At 37.3% G+C, this 19,599-nt stretch overlaps 1 protein-coding gene and 1 non-coding gene across 4 annotated transcripts in view; one reads left to right on the forward strand and one right to left on the reverse strand.

Annotated features, from left to right (window-relative positions):
* The window catches only part of LOC125238713 (PTB domain-containing adapter protein ced-6), a 120,374-nt gene that overhangs the window by 43,487 nt on the left and 57,288 nt on the right, over positions 1-19,599 (forward strand). The window lies entirely within an intron of this gene.
* Positions 12,290-12,363, reverse strand: Trnas-gga. Its single transcript has one exon. It is a non-coding gene; the product is annotated as a tRNA-Ser (tRNA).

A 19,599-nucleotide genomic window follows, 5' to 3' on the forward strand; every position in this document is an offset into this window, starting at 1 on the left:
TTTAAATGTTTGTTTGATTAAAAGTTTAAAAGAAAAAAAGGACCTAAGGGCTAGGTCACAAAATATTAACTATAATAATAAAGAAATCGCAGTAAGGAAGCTTAGACTTGGCACGACTTTGTCTAGATTTCATTACTTTTTAGTTTTTAGAGATAAACAAGCAGCTCCATCGAGACTTGGCTAATTTTTAACAGAATCTTTTTGGTGGGATTAGTAATGGTCCGAAAATACCCGGTGGTACACCAGATACATTAAAATGAATCTAAAAACTGCTTCAAACTACTGTTTTACAAATTGTTGGTGTTAATATTTGTCGAGATTATTGATTACTACGCTTCTATGAACCGGAACGAAATTAACATAGATTTGTAAGAATGGAGAATAGCTCGGTAAAATCCATGTCCAATTATTATTTCACATACCTATGTTACGATTGTTATGGCATGTTTGCATGACGACTGTGAATTGGGCATTTCCACAGAGCTAGATTTAGATAGGAGAAACAAGTTTGTATAGAGGCCGAGCGTGTCAGATTTTGTACTGAAGTTGTTACTTGCCTGTGATTTTAAATATGTCTCAGGCCCTTGAGTGTTCATAATTTTTATGTTGTTGCAATTGAATATCACGTCAACTCATCAAGAGGCATTTTTTTATGTTTTGGTTGACTTCGACTTGCACAAATTGATGCTCTAAAATGAAGACGGACAACTCAGTGGATTTTACTGAGTTCATTTGACACGCTAATTAGATACGTTTGCTTGATCTATGACATCTGTGGGCATTTCTATTCAAATTTGCAGCTGAACTTTTACGTCAGAAAAGGTAATTCATAAACCTTCTCTAAAGGCAATAAGGTCCAAGCTGTTGTTGTGTCCACTGAAGTTAATGTTGTGTTGTGAGTTGTGACTGCCACAAGGTCGCAACGGCCAATGATAACCTCAGCGGTCTTTGACAGCCTTTGTGTTATATTTAGCCATTCATGTTCAGACAGTCCCGTTGTTGCGGTTAAGGATGATTTGCGATTACACGTGCGGTTAAGGTTGACTTGCGATTACGATAAAAAAAGTAAATAATAAAATTGAGCCTTCTACGTCCCACTTCTGACCACCTTTCACGCATTAGAGGAGGCCTGTAACCGGTAAGAACAAACATCTGTGAACATCACACAAATAAATACCCTTACAGGGATTTGAACCCAGGACTGATATATGGTCGCGCGATATACGATAAAACGTCAGGCTGTCCTTTTCGCACGTATAAAGGTATCGTTTATCGAACGACCGTGCTGGCCTGCCAGGACCGCGGCTTAGAAGACAGGGTCACTATTGTCACTAACCACTAGGTCTGAGATCGTAAATTAGCCACATATTATTTCGTATTATTTCCACACACTGTCCACTTTAATTGTTGTGCAAATACTCAGGAGTATTATAATTATTACAAATGCATCACAGAAAGAAATTATGTAAGACTGTAGCTGTTGAGAATCGCAAATTGTGGTTATGGTTACCAAATTGTAAGAATTTTTACTTTGAGAATACTTAATGAGCAAATGCTAGTATTTTCGTAATCGTCTAGAACTAGGTTTTTGGTCTCAATAGTTTTTTCTCTTTTTTTCTATTTCTCAGTAGCATTTTTTGTTACAACTATTTCTTGCAACATTTTACACTTGCTTACTACTTACTTCTTCTTTTTAAGGGTACCTACGTATTTTTCTTCTGTTTATAGAAATAGTACAATTATTGCCACAGAGTTGAAATCGGTTGGTTCACTCACTGGACCTAAAAATAAATCAATCACAATTTTAAAAGTACCTGTATTTTGTATATTTACTTCTTCAGTGTCGTTTTAAAAATTATCTTTGTTATCCTTCTGATTTTAAATTTAATTGTAAACTATTAACGCTAAACCATTCTTGTTATCTTTTGTTCCAAATCTTTTACTTAAGTATAGGTATTTAATGCCTAAGATTAATGAAGTTAAACTTCCGTTGTCCTAATTTTACACCTTTAATGCTTCAAGATTAGAGAACAAATATCTGTGCTCATCACACAAATAAATGTCCTTACCGGGATTCGAACCCAGGACCGTTTACCAGGCAAGGTCACTAAGGGCTACGCCAGACCTGTATCAATTGAATTTTACAGAATAATACTAATACCTGAGTGCAAAATGATGAAAACGTTTCTAAAATATGTAATTAAAGTACTCATTCCGTTAATAAAAACTACTAGGTCAAGATTACCAAATTCATGAATAATCATTCAATCATAGCACGCGTTCGAACTACGCACTACCTTTAACAGATCATTAACTGGTTTACATATTAACGTCAGAATAAGAGTCGATTTGGACGTTGGTTTGGTTCTAATTCTATGAAATGATTTAGGACAATGTGAAAAGAAAATCTATAGACGGTCAAGCAACTCTTGGCACAAAAAAAGATCCCGATCCCGACGAACAGAGTACCTGGGCCATTTTTTCAAAGTTGTCCACCCGACTTTTTTTTTGTTTTTTTTTTTAAATTTTATGTGGTTTCCACTCAGAATCGCGAGCTCTTTCAATTCTAATAGGAGAAAAAAGTGTCCCAAGGTTTTTTTTTCCATTCCGTTACCATTGTTCCATACATTTTGTATGGCGGTAACGGGATGGAAGGTTCGAATACCAATGTTACAAAAAAGTGGGGTGGACAACTTTGAAAAAATTACCCACCTCCTCTTTTTCCTAAAGTCTGTTAAAAAAGGCGACGGATTTGAAAAATGTAGGGTCTAGCGGCCAATTGTCTTCATAAAACGCGTGCCTTCCTAAACCTTGACGTTGGCGGAATCATCGACGAGCCATAACACTTAAAAATAGATTGAAAATGTAGGGGCAAAGGTTTTACTCGTATTTCCATGGAAAATTTTAATTTCGCACCATATTTTAGTGCAATATTTGGTTGACCGTCCGTACTTTTCTTTAGGACGAAAAGGGTTAGGTAATTTAGGTATCACAGTAGACATTTAATGTCTGAATATCACGCCCTCGCCAGACAAACTGAAGAACTTTGGAGCAGGCTACCTGGTACCAAAGGACTTCAGAGAGCTACCCATGAGCCTCATCATCCGATACGTGGAGATGGTCGAGAAGCTCCTGAATAGCTGAAGAATCTTAGGATCGTAGGGGGTAATTGCACAAAAGATCCCGATGGGTCGAAGTGTATCCGTAAGGGCCCCCGCAGATTTAAAATAAGTTATCACAGTACTACAGTGACCGTGTCTTAAGGCATCGAGTCGTGTCATAACAAGATCAAGACTCTATCAAATTTATAACACAGAATCGATCTCCTTATCTAACTCAATTCTGATTAGAATCGTTAGATAATTGTGAGAAAAAAATCAATAGATTGCACCACTCTTGAAGCATGCTGAGATAAAAGTTAATTGATTAAGTAATTGATGAACTAATAATAGATCCAAATTCCAAGTAGTTCATAAGAATTTGATTGGATGCGGGTTTGATAGGCGATCTCTGCTCCTTTTAAAGAGTTTCAATTTTGATTACTGCACTCGAAATTGCATTCTTGCACTCGAAAGATTCCAGAGTAAAATGGCGTCCAAATTAAGTAATAACACATTATTCATGGTAATATAAGTATAATTTTGAAGTGAAAGTTCTAATGCTGCTTTCAACTGACAACGTTAAATCGTTTTCAGTACAGATGGTGTTTTTTTTACGCACTAGTGCGAGAAGTGGTTCATTATATGCCACGTCAAAACTTCAGAGGCTCATCTGTACTGAAAAACGTCGTACGATACACGTGCGAAAAGGAAATTCGTAACTCGTGTCGATTTAAAACACTCCCTTCGGTGGTTTTTTAATTTTTCGCCACTCGTTTCGAACTTACTCTTTTACGCACTTGTATCGCAATGTACTATTAACGCTCACTGACAGTGTTAAACGTTTAAAGCTCAGTGTTGCCAACTCGAATTTTAAAATACCCCTTCCTATTTTCATTTCCTTATAAGGAAGTTTCACTTCTTCTGCGCGGAGGGACTATTTTTATTAATATTATGAATATTTAGGTACTACAGGCCTATCCCTAATACCCATCTTTTCTACCTATAGAGTAAAAATGTCATTTTTGACTGAAAAATGATTGAATTTGATTTTTTTTTGAACTGGTCATCTAGCATTCTCTAGTATTACCAGTCGTCCGAGATACTCATTAGCAATATTATGCTACAAATTTAACGAAAATGTTCACTTAACTTATTCAGAATAATCAAAGGTTTAGTCATTACAATATGAATAACGTATAATTCAACGGCGACATCAAAATTCTATAAATTATTCAAAATCGTAATGAAATGCAGCTGACCTAAAATTCAAATTCGCAACATCTGTTTGAGCTGCCCTCCTTTGGTGCCGAAGCCGGGTGAACGACCTTTTGACATAACAATGACCAACGTATTCCAAAACTAAACGGCCTAGCCGAAGTAACAATAGTTGACGCTACGAAACGCAGTCTGCCTCGGTGGCGCCACTCGCGCTCACAGACCTATCAAACTAGGAACAAATTATGGGACGCGTCCGGCGGAAGCCGTCCACTGCGATCTAGATAATGAATATACACTGAATTGTGCTAACTATCGGACGTAAGCCGTGGACGTGGCCTTGAGCGCACGGACGTCTGGACGTCATCTGGCGCGTTGAATGTTTTAAGACTCTGCACACTTATCAGTCGCGGTCATCAGCCGCGTCCGTGTGACGCGTCCCATAATTTGTTACTAGCTTCATTTCGCTTACGCTTAATGCTGAAGTGTGCGAAAGAGCAGCTGTCATGTATACTTATGATTATGAACATGATTATGAACATCCCATGAGTGCAATAGAGGCAGACTACAAGTGAGAAAACATGAACATTTTTGAGCTCGACAGCGGCCGCTAACGGCCTACTCAATTTAAGTTTAACGGATTAATCGGACTTTTCAGTACAAAAAATTGTGTTTAAGATACAGTGGGTCATTTCCATTTTGATTAAACAGTTATAAAACCAAATTATTCACGTTATGTTATCATATCATATTACTTTCTGAATTGAATACTCCAAATGACATCTGACATTGGTCCAGTTTTGTCTCACTTTTGATATTTAACAGTTCTTCTTTGTCATCCTACTTCCAATGGTCGCCACTATGAAAGAGCGATAGAGAGAGCTATAGCTACGATACGCTTATGAATCGAAAGCAATTGTGTAGTTGGCTAAGTACTCTGCTGTAGGCGTAAACAAACACATTCAAATTTATACCTTAAGTTCTAATTTTGAAGTTACATTGCTGTTTCAACGACTTAATTTGCTTTTAATTCTGAACAAATTTACATTTGCGGGCGTCGAAACTTAAAACTAGGATTGCTTAGTACTGTACACTTGTCAGTAGTTTCATGCTAATGTGACGGTAAATATAACTTTGTTTTCGTTCAGAAATGGGTCATTGATAAAGATAAAGCCGCGTTTGCTTTTCTTGCGTGAAACAGAATAATTTCAGTAAACGCGGAAATTTAGTGCATGGTGTATGGTCTCCATGGTCCTTAACAAAAAATATAACAGTCATGTCAAACAAGTTTGTCTTTAGAAAAAGACCCAAGTTTATCTTTTATAGTAATAGTATGACGTTTTTCAGTGCAGATGGCCCTCCGAAGTTTCGACCTGTCATATAATGAACTACTTCTCGCACTAGTGCGTAAACAAAACACACCATCTGTACTGAAAAATCATTATTGATGTTTATTGTTTAGTTAGATTTTTATGCAAAGGATTTGTTGTAAGAGCATTTCTTTTTTTTTTTGCCACTTTTATGAAGTGTGATATTTTTGAAAAAAAAAATGCTATTTCTACTCAGAATTGCTAGCCTTTTCAATCCTAGTAGTTAAAAAAATTGTCTCATACGATTTTTTCTTATTTTGTTACCATTTTCCGTACATGTTGAGTCATGTTGTACGTATGGGGTAACAAAAGAGGAAAGTAACAAAAATGTATGGAAATTCTGGGACACTTTTTGTCTCCCAGTGAGATTGAAAGTACTCGTGATTCTGAGTACAATTGACCTAAAATTCCCTAAAACAATAAAAAAAAAAATTATGGGCAAAAAAAAGAAATGCTCGTAACAATGTTGATCATAGATAGACCATATTATAACCAACTTATTAAAATGAGGCCATGAGCTTCCGTGTCTACTTGTGTGAAGGAATTTCCTGATCACACGATCAGGCATTTAAAGCTTCAAGTCTTATCAAAAACTGATGGGTCCAAGATGAATTGCCCTTATACCTAACTAGCTTTTGCCGGCGTCTTCGCTCGCTTTAGAAAGAGACAAAGAGTAGCCTATGTCACTCTCCATCCCTTCAACTATCTCGTCGCTCCGTTTTGCCGTGAAAGACGGACAAACAAACAGAGACACACACTTTCCCATTTATAATATTAGTATGGATTATATTTCAAATGTGAGTTTGAGGAAATGGTAGAAATGAGAGTTTTCTTTCATCCTTTCAAAAAACACAATTTTGAATCGTAAGAAAACAAGATTTTCTCAAACATGGTATGAAATATTGATGTTATGTGCCTTATAATTGGCAGCGAAGTATGACGTTGCAGATGCGGCTAGGACGATTGATAGATAATGGAATTTCATACAAACCTTGCAGGCCAAGGCCGGCAAAGTCTTCTTTTTTAATTTCCAAACACAGATAATTGTGACATAACATCCAGGTATTTAGCCAATTAAAAAAAAACTATAAGGGGCTTTATAGACGTGCCGACTGCAACTGGTACGGGCCCTAGACAATATTTGATTTTGGGTGCGTTTTCATACAAAAAAATTTTTTCGTTTTTTTTTTTTTTTTTTTTTTTAATTTTTTTGTTTTTTTATAGGCGTATACGGGGCATTAAAGGGGAACGAAAATTCGATTATTTTTGCGCTACGACGCACCGTTTAGGAGATACAGCCATCCAAAGTTACTATTTTCAGTAGACTTTATTTATTTCATACCATGTTTGAGAAAAGCACTATACATACCTCGGCGGGAAATGGGGTTGCCCGCCTCAGACCTATCCGGCCTCGCTTTTGCATTTGTCCCGGCCTCTGTAGTAATGTACTATTCTTTGTCCGTCTTTATGTCAGTTACAGCAGGTAATTTTTTACGTATTTTCAAATGACGTTTTACCATGTTTTACTTATAACATTTTTTGTTTACAGGTAAATAAACGGAACAAACCTTGGACTTGAGACACGTACGAATATTTAAAGGTATTGTAGGTATAATATTTATAATATAAAATAACTACGACTCGGTTGTGTCCTTAGATTCAGTTTAGATACTTATTTTTTATAAGTGTGTTTTTGTAACTTATGAATTTACAATGTAAATCTAGAAACCTCCCGTTGGGCGTACTAGAAGTCGACTGTGGCATATGGGTTCCCGTTTTGGTTACGTTACGTCAATCAGACGCTACGCGAATTCTGTGAAACACTTGGACCCCATAGCATGCCTACGTCAGTCGCTCACGGTCGTGCGTTACGGCCCAGCCACGACATCGGTCTAAGCGCGACAGCGGTGAGCGGCAGCCATACGTGCGAATGAAAAGTCCCATCGCTGTGTCTCGCTTTAATGTATGGTCGCCGCTCACCGCTGTCGCGCTTAGACCAATGTCGTGGCTGGACCGTTAAGTACCTACCCGCTAGCAGTTGCCTCGAGGTAACAAGTGGCCGAGGGGCGCAGTAGTTGCGTGGCACGTACCTACTATTCTTCTTTTTACGTAGTACCGTAGTAACTTTGTATTAGTTAAGTAAAGTAGGTTATAAGTTAAAGGTAGGTGCAAGCACAAATTGCTCGCCCTTAGAGTTGGTCAAAGGCGCCTAGCCTTCAGAGATAACATGCACTAGAGAAATTTCGACGGGTACCTAGGCGGTCGGTGTGGTGTAGCGGTTTATCACGTCAGCCGCGTTAGCTGGAGACCCAGCTTCGATTCTCGGCTTCGCCACCAGAGGGCTTGATCACTTTTTCTTTAGTGTATAGTATCTATTTCAGTTTATAATTTATATATAGTGTTACTACTTAAAAAAAAAAAAAACATTAAATAAAATAATTTGATTTGTTCCCTACATTTAAACCGTAGGTATTTGTCGTTTTGCGGGCAAGTGAAATAATCTGTGCCCATAGACCTGGTAAAAGCTTAGCTTAAAAAGTGGATTTTAAATGTCTTGTACGATTACTGATTACATGATATCCAAATGATGAAGTGCCGAAAACAACTGTTATCCAGTGTTATTGTTTCGCGCGCTGTGTGCCATTGTGTCAATTGAGCGTGCGTTGAAAAAAAAAAACAAAATGTCATGCTATATTTATAAATATAGAACAGCTGTTGATAACTCTTCCTTGTCGTAATGTGTAATTCGGTTTCACTAGCAGTACAATATTATATAGCACACGTGTAGCGAAATGGTGGAAATGAGAGGCACACTGACATTTTATCCCGCCAGGCGGCGCCTGTGCAAGTACAGGCATGTCACTGTCATTCATATGTGAGAGAGAGAGAGAGAGAGAAATCTTCTCGCTCGCGTTTTCTTTATCTGTGTAATGGACTAATAAAGTGGCGCCATCTGTGAGTGTGACTCCTCATTACTCTAAGATCACTGTCATGAGTTTTTGATGTTTGAAGCCTCGATTGCGCCATAGTGGACGCCAGTCCCTTTTCAAACACGATAATTTCTACTTTCCTTTTATTGTTGTACCTACTTTATAAATTTAAAAGTGGAAAATGTCTGCTTCAGGTGAGACTTGAACTCACGGCCACTGGATCGATACTCCAGCGCTCTGTCAATTGAGCTACCAAGACTTTGGCTTGGTGGCTCAGTTGGCAGAGCCTCAGACATTTATGTTCAATCTGCCTCCTACCGCGAATTCTTTCTTTGTTATTGAAGCCAAATATAGCGAAGTTTCGAACTAGTTCTGTCAACTTCATTAACTCCCGAGAGATTCAAACATATTTAATATATTTTAAGCTGGCTATTTAATATACTCACCTAGTCGATGTAAAGGTCGACATGCTACGATCCATTTTCGAGGATCTTTTTCAAGGAGTAAGCGACCGCCTTTACTCCTTGATAAAGATCCTCGGAAATGGATTCTTTTAACATAGCTGAAGTCACATTAAATTAGGCTCAAGACAAAAAAATATGGTTAGCCCCACTTTTTTTGTAACATGGGAATTTTTTACGCGATTCATACGCAGAATCTTGAGTTTTTCGATCCTGATAGTAGAAAAAAAATGTCCCAAGACTTCCATACATTTTTCAAACCTTCCATTCCGTTACCACCTGCATACAAAATGTATGAAAAAATGGTACCGGAATCGGAAAAAAACCTTGGGACAATTTTTTTCACCTATTAGGATTGAAAGAGCTCGAGATACTCAATAGAAACCACATATAAATTTCCAAATCTAAAAAAAGTGGAATGAACTTTAAAAAAAATGGCCCAACTAGCTTCTGCCCGCGGCTTCGCTCGCGTTAGAAAAAGACAAAAAGTAGCCTGTGTCACTTTCCATCCCATCAACTCCACTTAAAAAATCACGTCAATTCGTCGCTCCGTTTTGCCGTGAAAGATGGACAAAAAACAGACACTTTCCCATTTATAATGTAGGCTATTTCATGAATTTGAGTACCTCGCTCGCTTAACTACTGCGATACCTACCTCTCGTAAAATCTAGACTGGAGGCCGTCTCTCGAAATTCCTAGTCCAATTAGAGAACAATTAGAGATACACTCTGGTTTAACCAGATGAAACCAACCTGCGGTAGAGTAACATTTGCGTTCTTCCGGAGGTCTGACCTTAGACAATAATAGATAATAAAGTTTTACTGTCACGAGAAGCTAGTGAGTTGATGTCGGGCAATAAATTTGTGACCGAGAGGTTCCGACATGTAAATCGTAGGTCGTAGATTGCAAGGACCGGTCAACCCCCAGGCAAAGCCATTGAACGGCTTAGCCGTTCATTAAATAACCCAAATCACATACCTACCACTTGACTTGCTTTCCCATTCATTTTCTGACTTAGCTTTAGGAACGGGTTTCCTTTTGCTTTCCTCACCTTGAGATCTGTAAACCCGGGAAACCCTGAAGCTAAGGTTTGTCGGCTATCCAATGTACAACTGAGCGGTTCCAAAAGATTATTGAAAGAAAGAGAAGCCCCTTCCTACATTCAAGTGACCGCGAAAGTGAAACCCCTTCCTACACTCATATAACTGCGTAAGGGAAACCTCTTCCTACAGCTGTCAAATGAATGGGAAAGCCATTCAAGTAGTAGGCATGTGATTTGGGCTATTTAATGAACGGCTAAGCCGTTCAATGGCTGTTTGTCAAGAACGGCTTTGGTTATTAGTCTAGCTCTAGTGTCTTACAAACATCAAAAAAATTAAAACGGTCGACACAGATAAAAAAAATAATAATCTGTGTTGAAAAAAATCATTGCTCTATCAAAAACCAGGGAGGAAATAGTCAAGAGCGTTTGTATGGAGAATTGACCCCTCCTGTATCGTCTAAAGTGCCTCCATTTATGACTTCATCGATTGGTCGCTCCGGGTTTCACCACGCTTCAATTAGCGATGGCCGATAGAAATGTGCGCGCTGACCGACTTTCTAGGTAAGGGCACCCAGCCCGGACTCACTGGCGTTTGAGCCTAGTGATATCGTGTGATACTATACAGCACGACCACGGATGATTTTATTAATTCTGATGCGGTACAAATTCACGAAAAAAATGTACTTTTTTGTACTTACCTTTTAAAAAAATACCCTCATGGTTTCGGAGTTTTGACATGGGGTGTGGTCGTGCTAGATAGGTGGTACTTCCTGGCACGACCACACTATATTTAATGATTTTTTTAATTTCTGTAGTGGTACAAATTCACGAAAAAAAATGTACTTTTCTGTACTTACCTTTTTATAAAAAGTACCCTCATGGTTTCGGAGTTTCGACATGGGTTGTGGTCGTGCTAGATAGGTACTCTCTGGCACGACCGCACTAAGTTTTTGAAGTTAATTTACATAGTACAATTTCAAAACACTTGTTTAGTATTCATTTGACCATCAAATTAAACATAAATATAGTGTGGTCGTGCCAGGAAGTACCACCTATCTAGCACGACCACACCCCATGTCAAAACTCCGAAACCATGAGGGTATTTTTTTTTTCGTGAATTTGTACTGCAACAGAAATTTAAAATCTCATTAAATATAGTGTGGTCGTGCCAGGTAGTACCTACCTAGCACGACCCCGGGCCCTATATCGAAACTCCAAAATCATAAGGGTACATTTTTTTTAAACGTCAGTACAAAAAAGTACATTTTTTTTCGTGAATTTGTACCGCATCAGAATTAATAAAATCATCCGTGGTCGTGCTGTATAGTATCACACGTGATATCGTGCAAAGAAATCTACATACATACATACAATTACGCCTGTGTCCCATGAAGGGGTAGGCAGAGCATATGAAACCACTCGGGCCCCAGTGCCACTCCTGGCAAATAAGGGGTTGAAAGAAAACGAAACTGTGACATTGCAGTGACAGGTTGCCAGCCTCTCGCCTACGCCACAATATAACCCATATCCCACAGTCGCCTTCTACAACACCCACGGGAAGAAAGGGGGTGGTGAAATTCTTAACCCGTCACCACACGGGCAAAAAAATCTGATTTTAAAAATCCAGGGATGGTGACTTGCGAGCGAGTGAGAGATTAGCGAAGAAGTCGAAATTTCTAATGGGACTTTCAACTGACTGTGTTAGACGTTTAACGCTCAGTGTTACAAGTTACAACTTCCAACTGACATAGTTAGGGACCGGCCACATCTAAGAGACGCATGTCCTGAGGTGCGGAACGGACGTCCGCGCCACGCCGCCTGAATGTAATTCAAAAAACGTCTTCTCAGTACATTTTATATAGGAAGAACGTAAGACGCGCCCCAGGCGGCGTGGCGCGTTTAACGTTTTTTGAATTACATTCAGGCGGCGTGGCGCGGACGTCCGTTGCGCGCCCCGAGACACGCGACGCTTAAGTGGGAACGCTGCCTATTAAAACGTTTAACGTTCAGTGTTGTCAAATGCGATATAATGAGGTCGGTTCAGGAGCGTCCTTGCGACATGTCGTAAGTCGTAAACTATTGAAGTCGAATAGTCTTGATTTTATTTGAACGTTGTCTAACAATAAAATTGTAAACATTTTTATATTAAAGGAAAAAATGGAAAAATTTACGCTTCCGGCGGGACTTGAACCCGCACCATTTTTGCAATCCGTGCAATGCTCTTACCAATTGAGCTACGGAAGCCACGCCGGACTTCGCAAATCTTTCCATGCCTTTCCTTTTTGTACACACGTCTTGGGGTGACGTCTAGCGCCATCTACCGACAGACTATTACATCTTGTAACGGCACTGGAGTCTCAAGTTATATTGAGAATTCACCAGTAACAATGTGCTAACCCTTACTAAATTAATTTAATCGTTAGCAGACGTTTCTGCTTAATAGCTGGGACGCTATTGCTAGTGTATGCAAAAACCGGTTAACTTAAAAAACCGGTTAATAACCGAGACTTTTCCTTCAAAACCGGTTAACCGGTTATTAACCGGTTTTGAGGATTTTTAGTAAATGGCCGTACTACGCAATAATTACCATTACCTTTAAGAATTCTGATGTTGATGATATCGTAGCAGGTATTACTTGCACGATGAAGATAATTTTTATCCAGTTTTGGAAATTTTGTAAAATGTTGGAAATTTTGTAAATTGCTAAAAAAGGCTTGCGTGGTTTGAATGTGATTCGTCAGTTTTGCGTTTTCTAGGCATGTCGCGAAGGTCTACAGCTCCCAGAGCCCCTAGTAATACAAGCAATTGATGTAAGAAAACCAAGATCTCCATTTTACCTTTCTTTAAAAAAATATAGTTTGACATATACGGTAGACTCCGGTTACAACGACGCTCAAGGGACCGCTGATATTACGTCGTACTAACTGTATGTCGTACATTAAAAGTAATATCTACATCTCTATTACTAAAACATTTCAATCAATAGGTTTATTTACAGGGTATTATTATCATAGTATTAATACCTTATTTTATTGTGACTTGTTTAGTTAGAAAAAGTCATTTTTAGTATACGTGCTTGCTCATCATTTGTAAGTAAAGCTAGTTTATACGCAATCGAAAAATACAAATTGGGTTCTATTTAGCTTATAAAATTACACCCGAGGCGAAAAAATTGTTAAATTTTTAAAGGCAATACTCCAAAAAGTTACATGGCCACAATGTAATCTTGCTACTTGTTGTAGGCAAGACCCCTGTCTTGCCCCCTGTCCGGCCCCCTGGCCGTGCTCGGGTGGAACTAGCTTTGTTTCCTCAATTTACTAGTAAAACTAAAAACGTTGTCGCTCGTCGTTGCAACCGGACTTGACGGACGGATTCTGTGTAAAATGTGTCATAAAAAGCGGCTGGTCGTTAAAATCGGAGTCGTAATAAACGGATGTACTTTCATACTATCACATACGAAAACCAAATAAATACCTGTGCTTATGTCGTTGTAAGAGGTTGGACGTTAGGTCTATGCGTTAGGACTATACTAACCGGACTCTACTGTATTGTATAAAATGTATAATTGAGTAGACTCGGGACTAATTTTTAAAATAAAATCATTACAGATAATAATGTTGTCAATGAAAAGTAATGAATAAATCTTTATTATTACAAAACATTAAATAATTACGTATTTTTGAACCTTTTTATGCCTAATTTTCCAAATTTTGAGAAATAAATACAGTTTCGGTTATTAACCGGTTAGAGACTATAAAAACCGGTTTTTAACAGAGGCCAAAAAGTCTCGGTTAACCGGTTTTTCGGTTAACCGGTTAACCGGTTTGCACACCCTAGCTATTGCACAACACCCTGCATTTTATGATTAAGCACTGAGACTTGGCACAGGTTGTTCCTTGGGTGGCCCTGAGTAGATAAAGATCGGGAGGCATCGAGAGCCCCCCTTAATTTAGGAGGGAGGAGGGGGGGAAGGCTGGCGCCTCCGCGCTTCCTTTGAAACCATATTTCTCTAAAACTATACAAAATAGGGCATGCGATATATCATTTTCGGATAAATGAAGGACGAGGAATTCATTTTTGGAACAAAACAAATGTACTTTAGAACAAAAATACAAAAAAAATGGGAAAATCTTAAAACGAGATTTTTTTTTATACATATTATTGCACGTTTTATAAAAACCGTAATAGTTATTTTAAAATAAAAAATACTATTTAATAGCTACATTTATCTAGTTTTAGAAAATGTAAAATTTGTTTTAGAAATATATTATAGGACGAGTGATAAAAAATAATTTACATCGCCCGATAGGGTGATTTGAATGCTCATTTCAATAAGTTTTGTCAATGATTTCAGGTATAATCACTATTTTTAACACACGAAAGCCGTAATCATTGTAGTTTATGGCTATTTTAGTAATTAATGTACTAAAAATTAAAAAAAGTACAAAAATTTAAAAAAATATTAAAAATGTGATAATTTTTTTTAACATTATCCTATTTTTTTCTTTCTACACAATATATATCTAAAAGCAATAAATATCAATAAAAAGCCACATTTATGCAGTTTATAAAAATATATAGTTTGTTATATAAATATATTACGAAACGCGAGATGAAAAAAAAAAAAAAATGAAAATTTTAATGTACGGGTCGGCTTGCATTATTCGATGAGGTGAGGTAAAGGGACTACCCGCTGTGCAGTGGAGTTCGTCTAGTAATAAAGAAATATACTTATTCTAATAACGTTTACACATGTAGGTATATCACGACCCAGTACAGAAAATTGTAAAAGTCCTATAATATAGTTTATTTTGATTGTAAAATAAAATTGCATGTGACTTATAATGTAAAAGAAAAATTGTCTTAATCACGTTCTCCTCTCCTAAAGCAGTTCTGCATGCATAGGCTTGAAGATTTTTTAGTTTACTAGCAGAACTTAGTTACTTCCTTTGGGCCCCCTTAAATCGGTTTTACCCATCCATAAAAGATAAAATAAAAATCGTCATATTCTTCCTTTCAGTATCAATGATAGTTAGTTATTGCGCAATAGTGCCATAAAAAATAAACTAGATTCGTATTAGCATTAAACATTAATGATTTTTGAACTAAGACATTGCTTTTGTACACAGGAGAACCTCAAAAAATGGTCTGACTAGACGAAAACATGTGTATCGGGGCTAGTACTCAAGGCTCTCAAAAAGTGTAGCTATTTTGAGTTATTCAAATAAAACAACATGAATAGTCTGAATTTAATTATGTATATATCACAACACCCACTGCATAAGCACATCAGCTACGAACATTTAATTTAAAAAGTCTTTTTTTACGGTTGCACCTTACGCGGCACTGTTTTTTACACCTGCATCCGACAATTTCGAGGCATGTTTCTGCAGCAACAGGCAACGTTGCGGGCAAGTAGGCTCCCAAATCCCAATTGTTACAGACTTTCGTCCAGCCACAAGTAGCAAATAATGGCAAATTTTGAATTGGGTCTAGTAACTAAAGGTCAACTGTTGACCCCATACATGGACACCTTGATATACCTATAACCCTTACAAAAATGGTGTAAGGCAGCTTTTGTCGGTGAAATGCTGTTAATTTGGTGGTCTTTTTTGGGTAATAACTATTTTCGGCACTCGTTAACCAAAGTACAGGACGCAGATCTGGAATAATAAATATGTCAAGTAAGAATTATCCATAAATTATGCAAATCATATAGATATCTACTATTTCACAAGATGTATTAGGATCAGATGTATATATCTGACCTATCATATCAATCGATCATTTCATGTGATATCAATAGTTAAATTCAGACTATATAGGAGTATGTTGTTTAATTTGAAGTACTCTAAATAACTACACTTTTTGAGAGCTTTGAGTGCCTTTACCTCACCTCATCGAATCATACAAGCTGACCCTTACCGTACATCACGATCGCCCTGCCACGTCACTTTCATTATTTTTTATCTCGCGTTTCGTAATATATTTATATAACAAACTATATATTTTTATAAACTACATAAATGTGGCTTTTCATTGATATTTATTGCTTTTAGATATATTATTATATTGTATAGAAAGAACAAAATAGGATAATGTTATAAAAAAGTTATCACATTTTCATATTTTTTTTAATTTTTGTATTTTTTATTATTTTAAGTACATTAATCACTAAAATAGCCATAAACTACAATGATTACGGCTTTCGTGTATTAAAAATAGTGATTATACCTGAAATCATTGACAAAACTTATTAAAATGAGCATTCAAATCACCCTACCGGGCGATGTAAATTATTTTTTATCACTCGTCCTATAATATATTTCTAAAGCAAATTACACATTTTCTAAAACTAGATAAATGTAGCTATTAAATAATAATTTTTATAAAAAAAAACCATTACAGTTTTCATAAAATGTGCAATAATATGTATAAAAAAAAAACTCGTTTTTAAAATTTCCCATTTTATTTTGTATTTTTGTTCTAAAATACATTTTTTTTGTTCCAAAAATGAATTCCTCGTCCTTCATTTATCCGAAAATGATATATCGCATGCCCTATTTTGTATAGTTTTAGAGAAATATGGTTTCAAAGGAAGCGCGGAGGCGCCAGCCTTCCCCCCCTCCTCCCTCCTAAATTAAGGGGGGCTCTCGATGCCTCCCGATCTTTATCTACTCAGGGCCACCCAATGAACAACTGTGCCAAGTCTCAGTGCTTAATCATAAAATGCAGGGTTCCCATACAAGACATAGCAATAGCGTCCCCAGTATAATAAAAATTAATAAAATTGTATATTAAAATATTACTTGTTATGTGGGAAATTGAGTCTTGAGGGATTTAGTCAAATCTGTAGAGTTAATGAATGACATTTTGATGATTCAACTATTGAAAGTTTGTACGGAACCGTCAGTGAGCGAGTCCGACTCGCACTTGACCGGTTTTGTTTTTTTAATTGGAGATAGTTAAAGGGATGGAGAGTGACATAGGCGTTTTTTGTCTCTTTCTAACGCGTGCGTTGCCGCGGGCAAAAGCTGTTTTATTATATTGTTGATTTATCTTAGACGGGCTCTAACTGTTTGTCTATTTACTATTTATTGCGTAAGTCCACTTCTGACCCACAGTCTCAATATTAACCATTGTTCTACCTTACACGGTCGTAATAAGGTATACTTCTCTTCAGAGTAGTAAGTGCGGGTCCGTACCAGGCTCCGGCTATTTAAGCCCCTAAATAATATAAACGCCGATTGATAGAATCGAAGTGACCTCTTTCGTTGCGACACCTGAACTATTTTTAGTAGACCAGTGGCCCGTTTCTCGAAAGGTACAAGCCTTGTGTTACAAGTGTGTTTCCATGACAACCCATAGGAATTGACAGTTCGCGCACTTGTAATACAAGGCTTGTACTTTTGGAGAAACGGGCCCCAGTTGGATAAAACTGACTGACGTGAAATCTCGTATCTCACGCTGCTCCTTAAAGTTAAAACACAGTGTCTATGTGCATTCCATACATACTTACTACAATTTTCTTTTCATTGACAGACGAAGATACAAGTTTTTTTTAAGTTATGACGATATGACTACGCGCCATGTTCTACGGAATTTCATTAGAACTATTTTTTTTTATCAGAATAACAGCGCCCTCCTGACAATGTTCATATATTTCTGGTCACGTACGTAGTCGAATGGCACAAACGCTCACGAAACGCTCACGAAACGAAACGCTCGTAGATATCTAATCTCTATCGCTCTTGCGTATTGGCGTTTCGTTTTCGTTTCGCGTCGCAGAAATGCCATTCGGTTACGGCACCAGGCTTTATTTTTTAATTTAGGTGTATAAATAATAGTTTATTTGTATATTAACCAAAACTATAAGCTATCATCTACTGGTTACATAATATCCTAAACTACTTATACTAATCCCTTTCGCTTTAATCGAGCTTGTAATATCATCAAATTACCAGCTTAAAATCGAAAGTAGGAAGACCACAGACCAACCCCTATAGACATCCATTACAAGACGACTCGCGGTCGCCAGCCTTCCTAGTATTTGCACTGATATAAGCGCGGGCGCTCGCCGTGCCCGATCAGTAGCGATTAAGTAACAGACCCGAAAGCAGCGCGTGTTTTTCGCAGTAAAAAAATTGAAAAAGGGTATTTTGATGTCTTAAATATGTCCACCTGTAGTGTGGAAAGGTAACAAGAAGCTCAAATTTAAAAACAGACGTCATTACATTCCACATAAAAGTCATATTTATAATTTATTCAGAGCCGGCATAGGTCAACTTACATTGGCCACTTACGCGTCAGTAGTAGGGATTGCAGTACCGGTACTGTTTTAAGGAACCGGGATTTTCGGTACCGAAGCAATATGGAACCGGGATTTCCCGGGATTTTCGGTACTTTCGGGACTGGTCTAATTTTTTCGCTTTTTCAAATATATCAACATATTTTTTAACATTTTTCATCTTTTATTAATATATTACCATAACCGAACCGCACCGGCTTCGCTCGGCGTATTATTTTATCTGCCTTTTTTATTTCATAGTCATTTTCATAGTGAGATTATACCGTGCAACAACAACAAAAAATCGTGAAAAATTCTGCAACCTACGACTGCTACTATCTGGCTACCATAGGCACCAATGGTTATCGTTGCAATACATTGCTCCAATTAAGCGATCTGCCATTACTGGGAGATGTTTAATCGCTTAGTAAAAGAAATAAGACAGTTAAACCTCACAAAATTCCCCAAACATATAATTTGAATCAAAGAATGTAAACTCCAGGAAACAAAACATTTGAGATGGTGCACTATTTTTTTGCTAGTCAGAGGGATCGTTCTCGAGAAAATTTCTATGGAATACCGTAATATCAAAATATATCTAAACATCTTTTTAAAAGTTAAGCATGTTTATAGTAGTTATCATTAAAAGTTAGACATAAGCCATTGCCGAATATTTTTCTAGACCTATATTTATGTATCAGAGCGACAATGCCACCATACATTATTTTGTTATCGGTACGTACGGGCAGAGTTTTCGATTGAAGCTCTTAGCAGCGTGATTTTCACCGACTTTTAGCACATATGTCATGTTTTAATAATTAATTTATAATAAGAAAACCTTAAACATTCATCAAGAATCACTCTATTAATACGTAAGTGAAAAACGCATAAATATCCGTTTGGTGGTTTTTGAGTCTATCGCAAAACTCGCGAACACGGTTTTATAATATGCAGAGAAATTAGTGAAATATATAACAAACCTTCACCAAAAATATAAAACTCGACTACTGAACTAGCTAGTGGGGCTAGCTAGGGTATCGCGGTGGCTACGGCTGCCAGGCTGCCACTGCCACACGCTATTTAATAGTGATTAAGCGCGTGTTACTGTACCTACGCCTATTTTTTAACTGTTTAAATAATATAAACAGAAATAAATAGATTGTGTAGCAAAAAATGTCACAGAATATTTCCCG

This window comes from Leguminivora glycinivorella, chromosome 24 (genome assembly GCF_023078275.1).
Source record: "Leguminivora glycinivorella isolate SPB_JAAS2020 chromosome 24, LegGlyc_1.1, whole genome shotgun sequence".
NCBI classification, from domain to species: domain Eukaryota; kingdom Metazoa; phylum Arthropoda; class Insecta; order Lepidoptera; family Tortricidae; genus Leguminivora; species Leguminivora glycinivorella.